General features: G+C 52.3%; 1 protein-coding gene across 1 annotated transcript in view; it reads right to left on the bottom strand.

The window, feature by feature from the left end:
- The window catches only part of CAPN5 (calpain 5), a 58,395-nt gene extending 41,149 nt beyond the window's left edge, over window positions 1-17,246 (bottom strand). Inside the window, exon 1 of the mRNA XM_023209339.2 lies at window positions 17,065-17,246. The gene's annotated coding sequence lies outside the window, so the exon portion shown is untranslated. The remainder of the gene's footprint in view (window positions 1-17,064) is intronic.
- Window positions 17,247-17,517: the final 271 nt, after the last annotated feature.

Here is a 17,517-nt window from a genome sequence, read left to right as displayed (position 1 = left end):
GGGAGAGACAGGAAGGGAAAGAGGCGAGTACGGGCAGTGAGCATGGGCACGGATGGACAGCAGGGAGGGCGAGGGGCCACTGTCCCCCCCACCTGCCAAGGGAGCTGACAGCAATTGTCCCCTGCTCTGCACCTGAAGCCATTTCACCTTCTGCCCCCATATCCGTACTGGGGCAGCTGTGTGACCTCAGGCCAACCACTTAACTTCTCTGGCTGCCCCTCTGCCCAGGGAGGCCAGCAGCCCTGCCCCCTCCCACCCATTCTGCCTGCCTTGGAGGCCTAAGGGAGAGACAGGAGCCCACAGAGCCAGCTCCCGGGGTTCAGGCTTCTGGCACAGGCACCAAGGAGCATCATTAGCACCACGGGTTTCCGGCAGGGTCAGCTCAGGAAGCAATTTAAGCTCAAAGAATTAGATCAGAGAAGCTGAAAGCAGAAGCCCAGAAATCAGCTCTTGCAATTCCAGTGTTTCTGAGCCCAGAGGGCCCAGAGATGGAGAGCAAGCTCACCCAGGTCACACAGCCAGGCTGGTAGAGAAAGAGGGTCTGGGTGTTCTCCAGGCCAGGAAGGGGCCAACGCTGTTGGGAGGGTCCACTCCTGGGGAGGACGGAAGGGAGGCAGAGGCCACAAAGGGAGAGCTCAGCTAGGCCAAGGGCTACACAGGGCCAGGCCTGGCTGGCTGAGGGTCTGATACCATTGCCCCATTCCTCCAGCCTTACCCGCCTGCCAGGCTGACCTTGGCCTACTTACGTGAGGTTCTTCTGGCCCCAGCCCTTGCAGACTGCCCTCTGCACCCTCCATCTGCCCCAAGGTCACCTCCCAGTGTATCTATGGGGCCAACACCCCCATAGGGTCAGCTGTCCTCTGCTAGCTCCAGGCAGAGCACTGAAGGCCACAGACAGACCACAAGGCAGGCAAGCTGCTCCACCCAGGGCTTTTCTTTCTGAGCCTGAGCTTAGGCCCGCAGCACTTCCTGTCTCCCTGGTGTTTTCAGCTGTTTGGGCCAAGCAGGACCACCTGAGCTTCCCAGCTGCCCTGTGCGCCTGCCCTCTTCCCCCCTCCTGCCAGTTTCATCCCCACCATTCTCCACCCTGGGCTGAAGCTCCAGGGCTTAGAGCTCCTTGCAGCTCCCGCAAAACTGTTTCCTCAGGGCCTCTGCACACAGTGCTCCTCTGCCATGCTGGTGCCCCTGGGACAGCACCCATTAACACTGTACCCCATCTGCACATGACTTGTCTGCCTCCCCAGCCTACCCCATGCCCCTCCGGGGCAGGGGCCATGTCCAGCTCCTCTCTCTATCCCAGGGTCCAATGTGGGGCTCCAGGGACTGAGTAGCTGTGTTGCATGAACCAATAAACGTGAGTGCAGGTGGAATTCCTCCAAGAAGAGAAAAAGGCTCAGAGAGTGGCGGAGGCTCCCAAGGGGAATCAGTTTTCCACATCACAGCCACCAGCACTCAGGTCTGCTGCAGCAGGGCCCACCCCTTCACCCTGGTGCAGGCCTGGCTCTCCTCTCCTCCTCTCCCTGATAGCTGGGTGCCAGCCGGTGCCCACACCCCCACTATCTAGGCTGTAGCCCTAGCACATTCTGCTGCAGCCCCGCCCTTCTCCAGCTCCTGAGACTCAGCACGGGCCCCCGCTGCCCTGAACAGGCCGCATCACCTCACTGGTCTGCATGGTCCTTGTCTGGAAGAGACAATGTGCCAGGGCCTCTGGGCCACTGTGAGGCGCAAATAATACCCCACCATGCAGAGCAGCACTCTGTATCCTTTCATGCTCTGTGCCCTGAGGACTGACAAAATGTCGACAGGCAGTCGACATCTGGGCTTCAGCCACGATGTGTCCAGACCCCTGCCAGGCATGGGGGGGCTACCACAACTTGGGGTTCCTGTCTGAGTTGGTCTAGTGTGGCCAGCAGACACAAGGCCAAATGAAGTATGTCTCATTCAGCAAGAGGAAAGCAGGGAAGCCTCCACACAAGCCCAGCCACAGAGGCAGGAGAGAAAGGCCATTCCAGGCAAAGGAAACAGTTCACGCGAAGGCTCAGAGGGACGAAAGCCATCTTTATTACCACATCAGGGCACCCCCTAAAATGAACACAGTGCTAACCTGGGCCCTGCTTTGGGAAGCCTAGGAAACGAAGTCTGAAGGCTTGAGATCTGCATAAGAGGCTGCAGACTCCGGACAAGTTCCTTGATGTTCCCATCTACAAAATGGCTTAGTTGGTCATCATCTCCAGGGAAGCCTCACTGGTATCAGCCTTCCTCCTCCTGTGGCCAGGGCAGCGGTGAGCCAGACCCAGCCTGTACAGCGAGGCCTCTGTGGACCAAGAGTGGAAGTTCTGAGTTGGATCAGAATGAGGGGGCTGGGGGTGCTCACCAGGGAGCTTCAGGAACCCAGACTTCTGGCAGGTCAGTCAGATCTGAGTTTGCATCCCAACTGCATCATTTAGCTGCTGTGTGTCCTTGGGCAAGGTGGGAACCCCTCTGAGCTGTCAATCAGCAAGCCTCCTCTGAGCCCTACTGGGTTCCAGCCTCTAAGGTGACAGATGACAGAAAGAAAGTGGCATCTGTTCCTAGGCCTGCCTTAGGGGAGCTTAGTCTGTCCTCACCTGGGACATGGTTGGTACTCCTCTTCCAGGAGGCTGTGTGGCCTAGTCTGCTGTTCCCTGGACCTGCTGGAGGTGGCAGGGACAGCCTGGCTGTGTACAGGATAGAATAAGACCTCATCTTCCAGTGGCCTGATACCCGTGAGCCTTCCCTGGACCACCTAAGCCATTTTGTAGATGGGAACACCAAGGAATTTGTCCTTGAGGCAGAAGCCAAGGCCAGGCTCCAGAGCTGTGTGGAGGGGCAAGTCACTTACCCCTCTGAGCCTCTGAGAGACGGGGTCATGGAGCCAGCATCAGCCCCAGGGGTATGATAAGAACCAAGGATACAGCTGAGCCCAAGCCCAGAAGCAAGAGGGCCTCAAAGCCACCACGGGCCTCAAAGCCACAAAGGGCCCAGAATAAGCAGAGCCATTTGAAGACAACAAGCTGGAGGACTTACACTAAGTAACAAGGCTGATCACAAAGCTCATGGGGTACTGTCTCACAGACCAGTGGAACAGAATATAAAGTTCAAAAATAAGCCACAAGTATAAGGACACCTGATACACGACAAAAGAGCTGCCACAATACACTAGGGAAAGGATTTATCTTTTCAATAAATGGTGCTGGGTCAATTGGCTATCCATAAGGAAAAATAGTCATCTTACCCCTACCTCAAACCGTATACAAAACTTATTCCAGATAGATTTCAAATCTAATTGAAAAGTAAAACAATAATGCTTTTAGGAAAGAACATGAGAAAAACAGTATACCCAAATGGCCTAAAAAGGGAAGAAAAAGTGCTCAACTTCACTAATCATTAAGGAAATGCAAATTAAAACCACAATGAGATACCGCTATGCCCCCATCAGAATGACTAAAGTGAAACACACGCAGACACAAACACACACAGTCCCAAGTAGAGCTCTTATGCATTGGTGGTAGGAGGATAAATTGGTATAATTACTTTGCAAAACCATTTGACTATATCTAGAAAACCTGAAGAAACAATATAATCATGTGTTCATATAATCTAGTAATCTAGTAATTCTAAGAATATGTCCAATAGAAATGTATGCACATATTCAGCAAAAACCATGTACAAGAATGTCTATTGCAGTAGTATTTGTTAGAGCTGAAAATGAGAAACAAGCTAAATGTTCATTAACAAAAGAATGGATCAATAAGTTCTTGTATATTCATGTAATAGAATAGTAAACAATAATGAAAATGAAAAATGTTGTTGCACACAACCCCATGGATGGATCTTACAAGCATATTAAGCAAAAGAAGCAATATTACATGATTCTACTTAAGTAAAATAGAAAAGCAGGGCCAGCATTACCCCATTACCAAAACCAGATAAAGACACTACAAGAAAATAAAATTACAGGCCAATATGCCTTATGAACATAGATGCAAAACCTTCAACAAAATACTAACAAACAAGCTGGGTGTGATGGTGCATGCCTGTAGTCCCAGCTACTCAAGAGCCTCAGGAGGATAGCAAGACCCAACCTCTAGGAATAATAATAATAATAATAAGGCAAATAATTCAAAAGCACATTAAAAGGATCATTCACCATGATCAAGTAAGATTTATATCAAGGATGCACGGATGGTTCAATATATGCAAATCAATAAACATGATACACAATACTAACAGAACGAAGGGCAAAAAACATAAGATCATCTCACTGAATTAAAAAAACACATTTGACAAGATTCAGCATTCTTTCATGACAAAAATTCTAAACAAAATAGGTATAGAAAGAATACACAGAAATCAGTAGCATTTTTATATACTAACAACACACTATTCAAAAGAGTCAAGAAAACAATTCCATTTACAATAGTTACCATGGGAAAAAGAAATGCTTAGGAATAAATATAACCAAGAAGGTAAAACACTTGTACACTGAAAACTATCAAACACTGATGAAAGAAACTGAAGACACAAATAAATGGAAAGATTCTGTACATGTAGATAAGAATTAATATTGTTAAAATGTCCATTCTACCCAAAACAATCTACAGATTCAATGCAATCCCCTATCAAAATTCCAATGACATTTTTTGCAGAAATAAAAAACAATCCTTAAAATTCATACAGAATCACAAAAGACCCTGAATAGCCAAAGCAATCTTAAACAAAAAGAACAAAGCTGGAGGCATCACGCTACCTGACTTCAAAGTATACTACAAAGCTATAGTAACCAAAACCAACCACATGGTACTGGCACAAAAACAGACAAAAGACCAATGGAACAGAATAGAAAGCTCAGAAATGAATCCACACATTTAATTTGTCAATTAATTTTCAACAAAAGTACCAAGGACACACAAAGCGGAAAGGACAGTCTCTCCAATAATTGGTGTTGGGAAAACTGGATATCCACATGCAGAAGAATAAATGTTTCCCTATCTCTCATCGTATGCAAACATGGACTCAAATGGACTAAAGACTTAAATATAAGACCTGAAATTAGGACACCACTAGAAGAAAACATGGGAAAAGCTGTTATGACATTGGTCTGGGCAATGATATTTTAGATATGACCCCAAAAGCACAGACAACAAAAGCAAAAATAGACAAAGGGGATTACATAAAGCTAAAAAAGTTTCTCTACAACAAAGCAAACAACAGAACGAAGAGACAACCTGCAGAATGGGAAAAAAGTTTGCAAACTAGGCATCTGACAAGAGTCAATATCCAGAATAGATAAGAAATTCAAGCAACTCAATAGCAAAAAACCCTAATGATCTGATTATCCAGAATCTACAAAGAACTCAAACAAATTTACAAGGAAAAAACAAACAACCCCATCAAAAAGTGGGCAAAGGATATGAACAGACATTTCTCAAAAGAAGACATTCATATAGCCAACAGACACATGAGAAAATGCTCATCATCACTGGCCATCAGAGAAATGCAAATCAAAACCACAATGAGATACCATCTCACACCAGTTAGAATGGCAATCATTCAAAAGTCAGGAAACAACAGGTGCTGGAGAGGATGTGGAGAAATAGGAACACTTTTACACTGTTGGTGGGTGGGATTGTAAACTAGTTCAACCATTATGGAAAACAGTATGGCGATTCCTCAAGGATCTAGATCTAGATGTACCATATGACCCAGCCATCCCACTACTGGGTATATACCCAAAGGATTATAAATCATGCTGCTATAAAGACACATGCACACGTATGTTTATTGCGGCACTATTCACAATAGCAAAGTCCTGGAATCAACCCAAATGTCCATCTGTGACAGACTGGATTAAGAAAATGTGGCACATATACACCATGGAATATTATGCAGCCATAAAAAAGGATGAGTTTGCATCCTTTGTAGGGACATGGATGCAGCTGGAAACCATCATTCTTAGCAAACTATCACAAGAACAGAAAACCAAACACCGCATGTTCTCACTCATAGGTGGGAACTGAACAATGACATCACTTGGACTCGGGAACGGGAACATCACACATCGGGGCCTATCATGGGGGGAGAAGGGGGGTGGGATTGCATTGGGAGTTATACCTGATATAAATGACGAATTGATGGGTGCTGACGAGTTGATGGGTGCAGCACACCAACATGGCACAAGTATACATATGTAACAAACCTGCACGTTATGCACATGTACCCTAGAACTTAAAGTATAATAAAATAAATAAATAAATAAATAAATAAATAATAAATAAAAAAAAATAAAATGGGCAAATGATCTGAATAGACATTTCTCTAAAGAAGACATACAAATGGTCAATAGGCATATGAAAAAAATGCTCAACATTGGCTGGGCGCAGTGGCTCATGCCTGTAATCCCAGCACTTTGGGAGGCCAAGGCAGGTGGATCACCTAAGGTCAGGAGTTCAAGACCAGCCTGCTCAACACGGCGAAACCCCATCTCTACTAAAAATACAAAAAATTAGCCAGGCGGGCACCCAGTTACTCAGGAGGCTGAGGCAGGAGAATTGCTTGAACCCAGGAGGTGGAGGTTGCAGTGAGCTGAGATCACACCACTGCACTCCAGCCTGGGAAACAAGAGTGAAACTCCGTCTCAAAAAAAAAAAAAAAAAAAATTAAAAAGCTCAACATCACTAATCATTAGGGAAATGAAAATCAAAACCACAATGAAATACCACGTCCCACCTTTTGGCTTTTATAAAAAACACAAAAGTGTGATATCTTACAAAAAAAAATGACAAAAGATATGTCTTTAATAAAAAAGACTTTAAAAAAAAATTTTTTTTCTTTTTTTGATATGGAGTCTCGCTCTGCCGCCCAGGCTGGAGTACAGTGGCGCAATCTCGGCTCACTGCAACCTCTCCTTCCCAGGTTCAAGTCATTCTCCTGCCTCAGCGTCCCAAGTAGCTGGGATTACAGGCATGTGCCACCATGCCTGGCTAATTTTTGTATTTTTAGTAGAGATGGCGTTTCACCATTTGGCCAGGCTGGTCTCGAACTCCTGACCTCAGGTGATTCACCTGCCTTGGCCTCCCAAAGTGCTGGGATTACAGGCATGAGCCACTCACTGTGCCTGACTTAAATCTTTTTACAAAAGATACATCTTTTATAAAAAAGACAAAAGATAAGTGTGGGCGAGGTATGGAGAAAAGGAAACCCTTGTACACTGTGGGTGGGAATGTAAATTAGTGCAGCCATTACGGAAAACAGTACAGAAGTTTCTCAAAACATTAAAAATGAAACTACCATATGATCCAGCAATCCCACTACTGGGTATCAATCCAAAGGAAATGAAGTCAGTATGTTGAAGACATATCTGCACTCCCATGTTCACTGCAGCACTATTCACAGTAGCCAAGATATGGAATTAACCTAAGAGTCCATCAATGGATGAATGGGTAAAGAAAATGTGGTATATACATACAATGTAATCTAATTCAGCCATAAAAACAAGGAAATCTCATCACTTGTGACATGGATAAACCTGGAAGACAATATGCTAAGTGAAATAAGCCAGACACAGAAAGACAAATCCCACATGATCTTACTCATATGTGGAATTTTTTAAAAGTTGAACTCATAGAAGCAGAAAGTAGAAGGGTGGTTAACAGGGACTGAGGGGTGAGGGTGGGGAGGGAGGTTGCAGAGATGTCAAAGGACACAAAATTTCAGTTAGATAAGAGGAGTAAGTTCAAGAGATCTGTAAGTTCAAGAGATTGATTGCAACATGGTGACAATAATTAATAGCAATAGATCATACTCTTGAAGATTGCTAGAAGTAGACTTTTCATTTTTTGGAGTCTCACTGTGTTGCCCAGGCTGGAGTGCAGTAGTGCAATCTTGGCTCACTGCAACCTCCCTCTAACGGATTCAAGCCATTCACCTGCCCCAGCCTCCCAAGCAACTGGGATTACAGGTGCCCACCACCAGACTCGGATAATTTTTGTAGTTTTAGTAGAGATGGGGTTTCACCATGTTGGCCAGGCTGGTCTCAAGCTCCTGACCTCCTCAAGCTCCTGATCTGCCAGCCTCGGCCTCCCAAAGTGCTGGGATTCCAGGCGTAAGCCACCACTCCTGGCCGAGAGCAGATTTTGAGTGTTCTCAGGACAAAAAAGTATGTGAGGTAATGCATGTGATAATTAACTCGATTTAGCCGTTCCACAATGTATATGCATTTCAAAATATTACGTTGTACATGATAAACATATGCAATTTTTATCTGTTAAAAAGATCTATTTTTTTTTTAGACAAGCAAAGCCAGCAAAATTCATCTACAGTGAACAGAAAGCAGGACTTGGCTATCTTGGGGGTAGAGACTGGAAGGGGTGTGAGAGAGCTTCTGGGGTTCTGGTAAAACTACTTCTTGATCTGGGTGGTGTTTACATGGGTGTGGTCCCTGTGCAAATCCACTGAACTCTATACTTATGACCTACGCACCTGTCTGTAGATCAGTTACATATGCTTCAGTAAAAAGGTAAACAAAAGGACTGGCTGAATGTGGTGACCCAGGTCCCAGCAGATCAGGGCCCTTCACAGCTGTAGTCCTGTCCAGCTGGACACCACATACCCAGGGGGGCTGACCTGGGGGGAGGGAGGCAGAGTGGGAAAGTGCCCCAGGCTGGGTCCAAGCACTAGACTTTGTCACACACAGGCTGTGTGACCTTCTGCGAGCCTCCACTTCTCTGATCTCAGCCTCCTCCTCTAGCTCTCAGGACACTTGCGGGCTTGATACTCAGAGTGTCTCAACACTTGGAGCAGTCCACAAGAAGGTCCTACAGCTGTGTGGCACCCCAACATCCCAACCAAGCACACACCTGCAAGGTTTCCTCTGCACCTGAGAAGGGGAGACGCCAGCCAGAGACCATTCCTAGGGGGACGTTTTCAGCCCTGCGGAGGGTGGCATCGTGCTCAGAAAAAAAGGGGAGGGAAGGGGTGTGGGGCAGGGATCACGGATGAGGCTGCAGAGGATCCCACCAGAGGCCCCAGGATGCCAGGTGCAGGAGTCTGGCTTCATCCTAAGGTGATGGGGGGTGTGGAAGGGTGCTGAGCAGGGGAAGGACTTGGTCATGGCTGTCTCGGGGAGCCCCATCTAGCTGCCACATGGGAAACGGACTGGAAAAGGACAAGACTAGACCAGATACACCATAAGAACGTCCACAGGACTTGGACTGCCAGGCTCACATGTGGACGTGGAGGGGCTGGGTTCCAGGGCCAAGTGGGAGAGAGCCTCAACTCTTTCTGGTGGCCAGCCAGTGGTGGGAGTGAAGGAAAAACACAGGAATGCCTACTGGGGGTCCTTCTCCTGTGCCCCACTGCCCCATACCCCATACTGTGCCTGGCAGAGTGGGTATCACCCAGTGCCGGCCGAAGGAGCCAGTGACGCCCTCACCCATTCCCTGCCAATCAAAGCCCCCTTTCCCCTACCTCCCTTCCTCAACCTCTTCTCCCCTCTCAAGGGAAGACACCCCCCACCACTGCCCTTTGCCATATGAACAGGGGAGGGCTGAACAGCTGGGGCTTCATCATTCAGGGGACACAGTCAATTCCAACCTGCACATCTTTCCTGATGCCCGATCTGGGCTGGCGCTGAGCTGGCTGATGAGGAAGGGGCTGGGGGAAATGGTGGTGGCCTTCTGAGATGGAACCTGAGCAGGGCCCGAAGGATAGGCCAGAATCAGCAAGGGCATAGCAGGGCAGGATGCGGCACAGGGAGAAGGAAAAGGTGGGAGGGCACGGGGTGGGTGGAGCCTGGGGGGGAGTTGGCAGGACCAGCTCTGCAGGGCTGGGGATGCCAGGCAGAGGGGCACTGGCACTTACTGAGGCACAGGGGAGCCAGGGGCAAGACTAAAGGTCAGATGCTGATGCAGTGACCCAGGACTGGAAATGCCCTGGCTGGAGCCATAGCAAGGAAGGTCAGAAGCCAGAGGGGACTGGAAAGGGCAGAAACTCCATTTGGTGGCTGCCTGGTTATTTGTGGTTTTGATTCTGTTAATGTATTTATCCCCTTCTATCCCATACCCCATCCTCCATCTGCTCCCTAAGTCACCACCTAATAAGATGCTTAAAGCGTGTCTCTTTGTCCTTTTGTGGGTGTACTGTGACCTCCCAGGCCCCTGTCTCTCTGACGTGCCGTGTGCTGAGGAATGGATGGCAGGGTGGGGAGGGAGAATGCGCTGTGGAGGGACAGCCAGGCTCAGAGCCACCTCAGGCTCTCAGCCCCTGGGCCACCCAGAGCTCCGGGCTCCTGGGTTCTGGCGCCAGAGCCAAGGCAACCAGGCCCAGTGAGTCACTCCAGCCACCACCAGGCGAGCTGGCACCAGGGCTGGGAAATCCTGTCTTTCTTCTCCCCTCCTCTTCCCTTATCGTTTCCGTGTACAATCCATTCTCCACCCGGCTGCTGAGTGATCTTTCTAACATAAATCCCACCAGGCCGCTCCCCTGCTAGGAGACACAGAGGGCCTTGTGGGCAGGGTCAAGCGTGTACGGGGCATGGGGTCTCCAGCTGGTCCTGGGGGAATGGTGGTCCTGCAGCCGTGATGCCCCCCGGCGGTGCATGTGAGGGCTGTGCTGGCTGCAGGCCTGGCTCTGTGTGATCCTGACTGAGTCACAGGCCTGACCCTGCAGCTGTTCTTCATCTGGGAATGGGCTCCCGCCGAGGGTGCTGTGAGCAGGAACAGCAGGAGCCACTGTTGTAAACAGCATCTGTAAGCAAGTGGCCAGGGGAGAGGAGCTTCTGAAAGGGTGTTCCAGGTCAGGGGTTCCTGCAGGCCTTGGGTAGGACAGGAAGAAAAGCCAAGGACCTGGCCACACTTGTGGAGGTGGAAACTGCTGGGCAGGGGGCAGCCCCAGACCCAGTCTCGGGTGAGCAGCTCACCACAGTTTGAACACTGAAAGAACTGCATCCGGGAAACCCATAGTCCCAGGCAACCCGGTGCGGTGGCCACCCTACCTCGGGGCTCCCAGTCCAGCACCAGGTCCTGCAGAGAAAGTACTGAGAGCGGCAGATGCAGCTGGGTGTCCCTGTGCAGGACATTCTCTCTCACCCGGGGTGGGGTGGGGGCTGTGTGCTCGCTCAGTCCCCACAGGGGAGACAACCTAACAAAATGGGACTTGATCAGGTCACTGAAGCCACATCTGCCTCACTGTGTTGTGTGAGCCCAGGCAAGCCCCTGCCCTGTCTGGCCACTGGCTCTCGCCATTGAGTGGCAGGGAGGGGAACACTACACACTATTTTCCAGTCTGGCGGGTTTCTCACCAGGACAGCCCTTTTCTCCACTTCCTGCACAGGCAGTCCTAGACTCGAGTCCCGAGACCTGTCTCCAAGACTCAGGGTGTGAAGACTGGGGACACAGTGCCCATTTCCCACTTTGGGAAACTGAAGTGTGCCATTCCTCAGCGCAAGCTCCTGCACAACCTCAGAAAGGAGCTGTGCTGTTCTCATTACACAAATGGGAGACAGAGGCTCTGAGGGGAAAGAGGACATTCAGGGCAGAGGCACGAACCTGTCCCATGTCAAAGTCCTGCTCGGCCTGCCCACCACCCCTCCCTCGGGCAGTGACCCACTCTCCAGCCCTGGGTGTCCTGTTCAGGTGTGTCCTCCGTTCCAACTTTACTCACACACCTTCCCTGTGCCTGACCAAAGGGCAGTGAGGAGTGAGATGGGAATCTGTCCTAGAGGTCGGCCTGGTGAAGGTGAGAAGCTGAGACCTCGGTACAAGGCAGCAAGACCTGCTCTCAAAGGGAGTGATTCGTTCACACCAGGCAGGGACGGCTGCATGGAGGAAGTAGCCTCAAAGCGGGATCTCAAAGGGTAGATTGTGATTTCAAGAGATGGAGGAGGTGGAAGGTTTGGGGGAGGAAAGATTATTCTGGAGGAAGAAATCATCTAGGCAGGTCTGGAGGACAGAGTGCAGGGGAGAGGGAAGAGGAAGTAGAGAAAAATTGCCACAGCTGGGTTGCGGCTGGCCCTGAAAGCCAGGCTAAGAACTCAGGCATGAGAGGGGGTGCGATGATGTATGAGAAGGTCAACGGGAAAGGAGGCCCAGGATGTAGGTGGGGAGGCCAGGCTATAGACAGGCCCCTGAGAGAGAAGCAGGGCCCAGCATGGTGTGGCCTTGGCCATGGGGATGGAAAGGAGACCCACACAGGGGCAGGTCCGCAGCAGGCAGGCCGGAGCTCTGGGGTTTAGCTAGGGTTCTTCCTGAAGTGCCAGGGGGCTTATCCCCTCCTGCAATGGCAGACCATGTCTCTGGGCGAGCAGCACTTCCAGGCCCCCTGCACTGCTCTAAGTCACTTCCTATTCCTAACCATGGCAGCCTAGAATGCCAGCGCCTGCTCCCCATACCCAGGCAGAGGGCGAACCAGAGCCCCAAGATATCAGGCTGGGCAACATCCTGTCCACATACCCATCCTCAGATGGGGAGACTGAGGCCAGCGAGGAGCAAAGCAGTTAACCTCTTTGTGCTTCAGAATTCTCATCTGTAAAATAAAGGTATTTTCTGTTCTACTGGCCCAGCCTGTTCACCTGACCCCACATACCAGACAGGACTTGGCCGTAATAGCCCTTGGTATTCTCAACTGTAAAGCGGGACCCCCAGCCCTACCCCCTTGTAGGGTGATGGTGAGCATCAAATGACCCTGCAAAGCACTGGGCTTCTTGTGTGAATGTCTGAAATGAGCTGCACTCCACCCTGAAAGGCCCAGCACGCTGTCAAATGCAGGCAGGGTCCAGACACCAGGGCCACCCATGCAGCCATGCCAGGGATGCCCGTCTTCCAAACATCCCTGAACTCTGGCTACCAGGGGCTCAGGCTGGACACTGGGGCCAGGGCTACAGCAGCGCCCAGCCTCCAAGGCTCCCAGGCTGGAGGGGAGACAGACATTGTGAGTGACCTCCTGGGTAACAGGACTGTGACTGGGGAAGCCAGGATCGGTGGGCACTGGGGTGGTGGCAGGAGCTGGGAATGGTGCCTGCAGTGGTGCTGCAGTCAGCTCCTGGGGTAGGCTGAATGATGGCCCCAAAGATACTCCCAGCCAGATCCCTAAACCTGCGAATGACACCTTGTATGGCACGGGGGACTCTGCAGATGTGATTAAGGACTTTGAGACGAACAGATGATCTTGGCTTATCTAGGTGGGCCCTGAATGTAATCACAAGTGTCCCTATAAGAGGGAGGTGGAGGGGATCTGCCCAGAGGAGGAAAGAGCAATGAGACAGAAGCAGAGACTGGGGCAATGTTGCCACAAGGAACGCCAGCAGCCACCCGAGGCTGGAAGAGACGGGGAACGGACTCTCCCCAGGATCCCACAGAAGAAGCCAGCCTGAATTTTAGCCCCATTAGACTCATGGGGGACTTCTCACCTCCGAAACTATAAGAGCATAAATCTGTGTTGCTTTCAGTCACCAAGTGTGGCAATTTGTCACAACAGCGATAGGAAAGGAATATGCTCTTGAACGATGCTGTTCCTGAAGAATAGCTAATGGGAGCCGGGGGGGTCATGGGGCCCCACCCCCTCTCCTGCCCGGAGAAGCCCATGAGGGGAATGAAGTTCCTACACCTTGAGTTGCTCCGCTGTACAACAAAGCGACCCCACGCCAGTTCCTTAGTTCCTGCTGTGAGTAACATATCACTTGGGTCTCACCTCACTCCGACTGGCAGAAGTTACATAGCAGCAGAGGGTACTGGCTGAGCAGGGGCTGGCCGGGCAAGGCAGGTGGGTCAAGCCAATGGGCTCCCAGCCTTCTGTCCACCATCCCGCAGGGCACATCCTGACAGTGAAGGGCAGCTGGGGACCAGTGGATGGGCTTTGGTGTGCTCCGGTCACCAGCCCCTTCTCCCACATGGCCACTGTGGGAGAAAACCACAGCAAAAACCCACAGGCCACTGCAGCCTCAGCTGTCGCCAACCCAGGCCCCTATCCCTGGGAAAGCTCGGGTCCCTGGAAGCACACGTGCAAACAACCAGAATGGGGAGCAGTAACCCAGGCCCTTGCGGGTAAGCACACATTGTCCACAGCTTCCCCTTCCAAGCCTGAGGCTGGCCTCCTAAGACATCCAGATTCCAACCGCAAAGGGACCTGGCCCCTTTGCCTTGGGTGAGCAGGGAAAGGCAAGGCCCGAGGCCACAGGCAAGTGAGCAGCTCTGCCTGCACTGAAGCAAGGCAACCCCAGGGCATCTCCACCAGCCCGGAGGAGGGCTCAGAGTGTGCAGCAGGAAGCCCAAATCTCAGGACCATGGTGAGCCCAGGAAAGTTTTGAGTAGGGACCAGGGATGGAGAGACAGAAGAGCTCTCTGAGGGCACTCAAGGGGTGCCTGGGAGGGGCTCTGAAGGCACTCAAAACACTTGAATAGATGGGGACAGAGACAGGGCGGGTGAAAAGCCCAGCTGCAGAGAGACTGCTGCCAGCTGCCCAGGAGGCTGCCGGGGAGGGGTGGGGGGTGTTGCAGATCCTGCTCGTTGCAGCTGGGGGAGCCAAGGGCCCGCTGCTGGGCTTTCTGTTCAACCTTCACATGCTGTATTCTAGGGTGCTCCCGGCTGCTCAGCCCTTGCCTCTCCTCAGGGACTAGAAGCTTTTGGGGGAAGCCAGGGGACTTGGTCAGGCAGATAGAGACCACTCCCATAAGCAGTCCCCCTCACCCACTAAATCCAAGAGAGGCTTCCACTTCAATAGGAGAGGCCTGTTTGCTTCCACCCTTCTTCTCCCAAAGTCAGCCCCTCATCCCCAGGGAGGGAACTAAGTGATGCTGATTGCCAGCTGCTATTAGTAATAATGGCTACCAGACACCATGTACTTAGAAAGATGCGTTCAGTGACATTATCTAAGTTCATCTTCATCTTCCCCCAGTCCCTGTGAATAGGCAGCATTTATCCCCATCCCGCACATAAGAAAACTGAGACAGAAAAGGGAAGTTCTCCGCCTCAAGGTCATAGGCAAGTAGGAAGGTACAGAGATGGTCTCAGCCAAGAGAAAGATCAGACACATGATTTAGGCCCTGCAGGTAGGAGAGGGTACCCACTGAGGGTGCAAGAGGCCTCCTGTTTGGGACCAGGACTCCAGGGCTGATCTGAGAGCCTGCCAGGAAAGCAGGCAGAGACAGTGCTGGCCTGGGAGCAGTGTCCCGGATGTCACCCACAAAAACCCACAGGCATCTCACAACCACCCTGTCCAAAAGTCCACTTGTCAATTTACTCCCAACCTGCCCCACCCGCAATGGTGGTCCCCATCTCACAGGGGCAGCCCCACCTACCTTCCCCTAGCACTGGGGCCCTGTGTAGCCTCTGGGCACCTCCTGCCCCCAGCACCCCTGCTCTGGGAACCTTTATCAGGGCCCCTCCTCCCCTGCCAAGGCTAACCCTGGGTGGGGAGCAGAGGAGAGCAGAAGGGAGGGCCCTCTCCCTGCTTTGACCTCCTCCTTACAGGCCTCGACAGAAGCCCACCCACTACGCAGCCAAAGGTGACCCTTCTTGGACACACATCTGACCTATCTCATCCACAATCCACCCCACCAGCATTCATTTTCACACTGCCAGGCCTTTACTGATGCTGTTCCTTGGGGCTGCGATGCCCTGCCTTTTCTTTTCTGCTTAGTGGACTTCTTTGAGACCCAGCCCCAACGAATCTGCAAGTGAACTCATCCCCAACTTCTGGGCACCCAACAGTCCCTGTCTTGTGCTTCCAGCACTGGATACAACTCTGGGCGGGGCCTTATCTGTGGACCCACTGCCTGTCTTGTCAGAAGGGAGGCTCCTCAGGGCAAAGACCATGCCTCTGTGTGCTAGCAACTAGCCTGGCCTGGCCTGCAGCAGCAGCGGTGGCCCACCACACCCTGCCCAGGAGGCAAAGGCAGCCAGACCACCACATCCCAAAGGCAGCCAGACCACCCCACTGCCGGACCCTGGGGACAGGAGCAAGGACCAGCCCGAGGACCCTGGGAGGTGTCAATCCTTGTGGAACACACTGGTTCCTCCAGCAGGCCTCAGACTCATCGAGTTGGCTGAGTCTCACCCTTAAGCCCCTCTCTTCCAAGAAGTCTGCCCAGATTTCTCTTTCCCCTGAGTCCTGGGATAGTCGCCCTCAGTACTTTTCTCTCCAAACCACAGGTGCAGGGAGGAGACTCTGGGATGAGAGCCAGGTGGACCCGGGTTCAAATTCTGGCTCCCAGCCCTGAGAGGGCAGCTGACTTTGTCTCTCTGTGCCCCACTCTTGCTCATCTGTATGGAACTTGGGGGTGAATCCCACCACATGAAATGACTGGGAGAGAGAACGTCGCACCTGTTAATGATCTTTGGTCCTACTTCACCTCTGGTCCCGAGGCCAGTCTTCTGAGACCCCCCCAACCCAGAGGAACAGAGGTGGGAACTCTGAGGTCTGAGAAATCAAAAATCTATTCCCTCCCAGACCACTCTCCCACACTCCCGCAATACACACTCTCGCAACACACATACAAACACACACACACACGTGTGCGCCCGCCCTGCAGTCAAAGAGAAAAGCCCCCATTCAACCGGGGAGGAGTGCCAAGAAGCGGATAGGCTGGGGCAGCAGGAGCCTCGGCCCTGCCCCTTTCCCAAGCCTGGGTGGGGTAGTACCCAGAAGGGGTTGGTGGATAGCAGGGATAAAAGAGGGGGTTAAGGAGGGAACAGAAGAGGGGAACTGTAAGGAAGATGAGAGGAAGGGACAGTCTAGCCCCGGGTGTTAGCGCTTCCAGCGCGTCCGCACTAGGAAAACGACTCAGAGACACCCAGAGGGAGGTGAAAAAAAGACTCCTAGCCGGGGGTGGGGGTGGGGACGAGCCCAGGGAGCCCAGGCGGATAGTCCAGGACCCCGCCCCGCAGCCAGCGGTCACTTCCTTTCCCCTCGGGCCCGCGGGAGATGCAGCCCCCTCCACCGATTCGTGGTACCGAAGAACGCACTGGCTCGCGCTGCATCCGCACACGCCCCCCCGAAACACACACACACAGACACACAGAAGCACACGCCTCCCTCCGCGCGCCTCCTACCGGCCGCGCCACCGCGGGTCCAGCCGGGTTCCCGGGATGCAGGGCACGGCGCGGGAGCTGGAGCGGAGGCTGCAGCCGCCCGGCGTAGCGGCCTCGGGTTCTGGCCGGAGATCCAGCTGGGACTGGCCTGGGGCGGGGGCTGGCGCTCGCATTCCCCGGGTTCGGCCAGCCGGGCCCGGCTCCGCCCCGCCCCGCCCACGGCCTCTGCCCATTCGCCCGTGGCGAGCCGGAGGCGTGGTCTCCCGTGGGGCGGAGAGGGCGGGCCGAGGGCTCGGTGCGCGCATGCGCACTGGCGCCGCGGGCTGCAGCTCAGAGGAGAGGTCTGGTTCCAGCCCGGATGTTGAGGGGGTGTTTGGGGCCCCTAGCGGCACCCACAACCTTTACCGACTCGGTCGGGCCCTCTCTCTCCCTCCTTCCCAGCCTATCTGTCTGCGGTTGGGTGCATCCCGGTGG

This window comes from Piliocolobus tephrosceles, chromosome 13 (assembly GCF_002776525.5).
Source record: "Piliocolobus tephrosceles isolate RC106 chromosome 13, ASM277652v3, whole genome shotgun sequence".
Classification (NCBI taxonomy): Eukaryota; Metazoa; Chordata; class Mammalia; order Primates; family Cercopithecidae; genus Piliocolobus; species Piliocolobus tephrosceles.
The sequence above is the reverse complement of the archived record's forward strand: the minus strand, read 5'-3'. Positions and strand labels throughout refer to the sequence as shown.